The 6,465-nt window shown below is 36.1% G+C and overlaps 1 long non-coding RNA gene across 1 annotated transcript in view; it reads left to right on the top strand.

Moving 5' to 3' along the window:
- Window positions 1-1,440: 1,440 nt before the first annotated feature.
- The window catches only part of LOC107653665 (uncharacterized), an 18,535-nt gene continuing 13,510 nt past the window's right edge, over window positions 1,441-6,465 (top strand). Inside the window, exons 1-2 of the long non-coding RNA XR_001630253.1 lie at window positions 1,441-1,496; window positions 3,333-3,337. This is a non-coding gene — a long non-coding RNA (uncharacterized LOC107653665). The remainder of the gene's footprint in view (window positions 1,497-3,332; window positions 3,338-6,465) is intronic.

Genomic DNA, 6,465 nt, shown 5'->3' with positions numbered 1-6,465 from the left:
AAAAAAAAAAAAAAAAAAAAAAAAAAATATATATATATATATATTGTTTTTTGTCAATGGTAATACTAAATGCAATTCAGTGTAATATGAGTTAAAATTAAACAATTTCCATTATGATTTGGTGTTTTTGATTTGGTAGTTGCAATTTGATTGCATTTTGCTTTTTTTTTTTTTCTTTCCTTGCTGTCATCTTTATGAACAAACCTGAGAACCAAAAATGGACAGGAGGGACCCGTTGGTTGAAACCCCTTGGCTGGTGTGTGTCTATCAGAGATGCATGACGCTTCACAAATTGGCTTGACATCACTGCCTATTCAAAATATATAGGCAATTTAGTGTTCTTTCATGGAAAAATTCAGTTTTATGACATTTTAAGAAGACAAATCTCATCTCATTTATGTCCATGTCACAGTTTTGTGCAGGAGGTCTCAGGTCTTCGATAGTGAGAACTGAGTCCCCCACAGGACTCCTGTATCGTACAGTAAAATCAATTCATGACTGTAGTGTAGCCACAGCTCCTGTTTAAGCTCAGCTGACAGATTCGACTTGCCTTTTAACAACTGTATTGCATTTATGGCCAGCTCAGTCTAAACTTGAACGGTTCATACTGCATTGTTATTTTTTAATCCTTTGCTGTACTAAATATACAGTACAAGTATAATTCTCCTCAACAAATAGCAGTACTCTGATTTGTTTTCCTCACTACATTATATTCATCACTAAATAACTATATATGTATAAATATGTATGTATAATTTTACCTTTATAGTAATTATCCTGTCATTTAACAGACACTTTTATCCAAATTGACTTAAAGTACACTAAAAAAAGGGTAAATCCACCTCAAGTCTATTTAAGATTAAGCATCTTGCTGAAGAGCAAAATTATTCATGCCAACTCCTTATGATGACGGAATCATTTGCTTACCAGCATTTTCCAAAATTTCTGATAACCCTTAATAAGTACACAGTAACAAAGCATGGTAACACTTTCATAAAGCTTTTATTTGTATCATTTTTTTTTTAATGAACACAAAGCCTTTATATATGCATTATTAAAGTAGTTTTAATGTATTAATTATTGTAATGCATTGTGTCTCATGAATAGTTGTAATTACATAATACATTAAAATACTTAAATATTCATTGTTACACATTAAAAAAGTATAAGTATCTTCATTACGAATACCTTTATAATGCATTATACATAAAAGCTGCAAGTGAAGTGTTATCAAAAAACCCTTATAAATAATTTACAAACTATTAATTTATAATTAATTTATAGTACATTTATAGAAGTAATTTATAGAAGTAGTTCTCACTTTAGATTAGGTCACAGAAAATACTAAAATAAAGGCAATAACCTATTGTGTTACTAAAATGTTTACAAATTAATTAATTAGGTATACATGTCTGTGAATTTACTTTACACATAAACATTCAACGAAACGGCGTCACACACCGCAGCCTTGACTGAGCGGAGGACGGAGGCCTAGAGTGAGCGGCGGCGGGCGGGCTTGAGAACGGCGCGGCCAGCGGATTCGACGAAGGAGCGCCCAGCAGGCTTGTGGCAACCGCACGTGACGACCCCTGGCTGGACTCCGCTTCATCCACGGTGAAAGCCGATCCGTTTATACACCAAGAGCTTGTAACACTCCAAAGAGAAAGGAAACATTGAAATCGCATCATATGACCCCTTTAAAAAAATTGTATATAGATAGATAAATTCATATGCTCTTTAAACATTGTTTCATTTGAGAAAATGAATTAATTGATTCCTTTATTGTAATAGAATTTCTGAAGTTGAATTGCATTTATTGAATTACTGAAGTTATTTAATTTATGGAAGAAACCAAACTTAATATTGCAGGAAAACCAAATAAAATCATTGGTTTGTGGTGTCACTTATTACAACAAGTGTTGCTTTCCTCTTATCTGACACCACATCAGGCAAGCACTGGTGTTGTTCACAAGTCTTATGATGTCAGTTTGTTCACCTGCTAATCTTGAATGTTATGAAGTTTATTTATTAAATCTAAGACTAGTTGTTGAGAATAATTGATGTTTCTGATCAGGAGCATACAGTATTTGGAAAATTAGTGCTTTGTTTTACTTTTTTGACTGCAAATCTAGATTATGGAGTCATGTGGATTGCTGAACAGTTTCAAATCTCAAAGAAAAAGATATATAACCTGAGATTTTATTAAAGCTTGATCAAGTTCCCTTAAGGCTGCACTGTGAGTTGCTTTACTTTCAAGCTGTTTTGCTAACACAAACTGTGTCTTTCTTTCTCAGAACGTCAAAAGGATCTCTGAATATTTGTGGTGTCATCCTTCGATGTAATATTGAAATATGATACACTTTAAAATATGATGAAACGTTGCATCTAATAGGAGTCATTTTTAGTACTTTAATATTTCTAAATTACTGAAGTTAGTGCTGCTGAAAAAAAAATAAAGCTAGCCTAATGTGTTTTTTTGGTTTGGGGTGTCCAAAGCCACTCTAAAACTAGCAAAAAGGACTAGTTAACCATCATAGGCCAGTTTAGGAACAGTTTTTCAGCAGGGCTGAGATCCCCCCTCCCCCCAAAAAAAAAATTCTAAACACTTGTGTTTGTATCATTGTATGTATCAATGTAAGTTATAAGTTATGCTAATGTTTTTGAAAGAGTCTCTTCTGCTCACCAAGGCTGCATTTGTGTGCTCGATAATACAGTAAAAATAGTAATATTGTGAAATATTATTACAATTTAAAATAACTGTTTTCTATGTGGATATATTTTATATTGTAATTTATTCCTGTGATCAAATCTGAATTTTCATCATCATTACTCCAGTCTTCACTGTCACATGATCCTTCAGAAATCCCTCTAATATGCTGATTTGCTGCTCAAGAAACATTTCTTACTATTATCAATGTTAAAAACAGTTGTGCTACTTCATATTTTTGTGGAAACTGTGATACATTTTATTTTTCAAGATTCTTTGATAAATAGAAAGTTCTAAAGAACAGCATTTTTTTGAAACATAAATGTTTTGTAACATATAACATGAATACAACTTTTAATTTGTTTATAAAGTAACATTTTACTGACATAAAACTTTTGAACTCTAGTTGTAACGGGGGGAGTGAGACGTGAGACATGTGGATCCATCTGCATGTTTTTATTAGACAGAGACGTGGTCATAAAACAGGCATGGGTCAAGCAGTGGCAAACAGGTACATTTCAGGCAAGACAAAAGGGTATCCAAAAGAAGGCGTGAGTCAGTCGACGGTGAATGTAATCCTGAGGGCAAGGCAAACGGGGAATCCACAAGACAAGCTAGAGTCCAGGTCAGGTGCAAACACAGTCCGAAACAGCAAGGCAAAGGTTAATTCCAAAACAGGCTATAAACTTCAGGGCAGGCAGAGATCAGACAAAGCGAGATAACAGGCAAGGATCAAGACAAGGGTAAACAGACTAAGAACAAGGCTATACTAGATTCAGGAACTTGGAATGGCTCCGTAAAGTAGCTATCACTAGATGAGCGATAAACGCTAAACAATACTCGGTGGGTGTTATATAGTGTGTGTGATTGGTCTCAGGTGAGCGTGTGATTAGTGAAATGGATGATGGGATATGTAGTCCGGGATGACATGCAACAGTTTGTGTAGTGTGAGAGTCAATGTAACGGAAGGGTGACCTCTGGTGGCAATCGGACGGAAGTCCATGGACATGATTCGTGACACTAGTGTAGTTTAGACTGCTTAAAAAAAACCTTTGAACTTTTTGGCTTTCCATATACCAATGTATTTTATACACTGATAAGTTGATATTATTCCCTCATCATGCTTTACTAAAAGAGTTTTGCAAGAACTACAAGGTCCAGGCAAAGTATGCAAACTCCACTTTGCTATGCCTCTAAAAATTACTTCTGGAGGGAAACTCTGACCACAAAGCACCAAAATAACAGGCTATGCTAATTTCTGGGGTCGTCTGCAGAATGGATCGCTGCACCATAATTTAAATGAGCTTCTATGCAGAATAAACTGCAGCATGCTTCTGATTTTGTGCCAATAGTAAATCACTAAATTAAAGCTCTGAATGCTCTTCATTGGCCGCAAAAAATACCAGTCATGCAATCTTTGGGCTTCACAAAAGCATTTGAGCCTGTTTCTTTCTCCCTCCTGTGCTTCCTGTCCTGTTTTGTATGGATGACCATTTCTCTGCAGCGCTACCATCTCAGTGTCAGCGTGTTAGTGCTAATGTTGTGTCTTGCTATGACTTGCGTTCCTCTGACAACAGGCTAGTTTCAGCAGAGAGAGATGCTGAGAGCGCAAGTATCCTCCGCAGGGTCAGTGTCACCCCACCTCTAGCGCCTTTGACAGGATCCCGATACCCCACACAATGTACCTGTCAGTCTGGAACATAGAGCAGAAAGTAGTTTAGCTAGCTTCTGTTTAAAAAGCTGATGTGGAGAGATTCTGGGTAATTTGTGTGTGCTCATTTGATGGTTTTGAAACGGTCTGTGTAAGGATGTAAGGATTATTTAAATATGTTTTACAAGAAAATACTATTTCCGTCATTCTACTTCAGCATTTAGCATTTAATACCTTGGCTTACTTCTTTATAATTCTTTGTAAAATTTGTTTCAAGTAATTATTACTAATTACTCAGTATGACAGAAAATGCTTGTTTGCATGTATATATTGAAATAGTAAATATTTAGAAATTGGACAAAAGAACAAAAGCAATCAAATGTGAAATTAGTGGAAACTTGTGGAATTTCATGCTTTAGCACACTAGTTTATTTAAAAGTTGAACATTAAATATTAGCAAATGAATTATAACATTTATTTATAACATATTTTTACAATAAGAATTGTCAAGTAATTACTGATTATTATGTTTTTTTTATTAACAATATGACAGAAAAACAATTGAATTCCTATTTTCATGTATATAAGAATAAACATTCAGAAAAAGTAAAAATAAATCAAATTTAATAAATTTATTTAAATTAAGTAGTACATTTTCGAATTAAATAAAATAAAAAATTGTTAATAATAGTTTAATAATATTAATTAATATAATTGCCATAGCTTTCATTGATCGATTATTCAATATGACAGGTTCCTTTTATGTATTTCTGAAATTATATATTGCTGCAAGTACTTTCAAGTAATTATTACAATTAGGGATGCATGATATTATCGGACCAATATCGGAATTGGCTGATAATGGCTTTAAAGGGTTAGTTCACCCAAAAATGAAATTAGCCCATACATTACTCACCCTCAAGTCATCCCAGGTGTATATGACTTTCTTCTTTCAGACGAATCCAGTTGGAGTTATATTAAAAATTGTCTTTGATCTTTCAAGCTGTTTCATGGCACTCAGCGGGTGTTGCATGCATCAGTCCAAAAGAAGTTAGATAAAAAGTGCCCATCCATAAAAAAAGTGTCTCACACGGCTCCGGGGGGTGAACAAAGGCCTTCTGTAGCGAATCGATGCGTTTTTGTATGAAAAATATCCATATTCAAAGCGTAATAATCACTTTAATGTAGCTTGCGCTCACTGTTGTACACGGAAGCAGTTCCGGGCAGATGACGTATGGAGGTTGGCTTTGCGCATGAGCCGCTCAGAAGTGATGCACGTGGAAGCACAGGGGAGAGATCAAAACAAAACAACGGTCACTAATTAGAAGTACAAAACGAGGAATGTCAGAGTATTTCGATATAAGCCAAGAGGAGACTGGTTTCCTTTGCTAAAGTAAGGAAACTTTGCTTCCTTTGCTCCTGTTAACAAACGTTGGTTTTCACGAGACTCACTGGCGCATGCTCAGCAGTGTGACTCATTTTTGAAGCAAAGTTTTGCCTGAATGGTGATTAGATTCACTACTTTGGATGGCTGCATTTAAACTGAGAATGCAGGTACAGAATGACGGTTCGGTGTATAGGCCCTGTCCCAAATGACACCCTAAACCCTCGCGGTTTCCTCTGAGTCCGCACTTTCGTGACGTAATGCTGCTTTGACTGTCGGGTAGAAGTCTGCAGTGGAGCTCGCCCCAGTGCAGGCTCGGCAAAAGTGTGGATTGAGGACGCCTAGCAGCCGCAAAGGGGGCACTCGCGAGCACTCTTCTGAATGCTAAAATGATGAATGGGACACCCTACGGTCTCGTGGACTTAACGGGCGCGTGCTTGCGCCAGCCGTTGTAAGTCAGTAAGACCGCAAGTGCACATGAAGTGTTCCATTTGGGACAGGGCCATAGAGTAAACAGTAATAGCACGTGCAGTGGCAGCAGCGGCAACCACCCCTGGGTGCAAATGCCCGTTCGGTAAGGAGTTTTAATTCCTTAGGGGGCGCTGTTGGCCTACTTTTAATAAAATGAAAGTAAAATACACAATAAAACATTTAGACTGGGTTTCTGATTAAATAAAGCAGTAGGCTAATTGATGTCATAAAATCATGAGTATGTTTTGCTTT

This window comes from Sinocyclocheilus anshuiensis, unplaced genomic scaffold (genome assembly GCF_001515605.1).
Source record: "Sinocyclocheilus anshuiensis isolate Anshui unplaced genomic scaffold, SAMN03320099.WGS_v1.1 scaffold175, whole genome shotgun sequence".
NCBI lineage: Eukaryota > Metazoa > Chordata > Actinopteri > Cypriniformes > Cyprinidae > Sinocyclocheilus > Sinocyclocheilus anshuiensis.
Note: the sequence above shows the minus strand (reverse complement) of the source record. Positions and strands in the feature narration are given on the sequence as shown.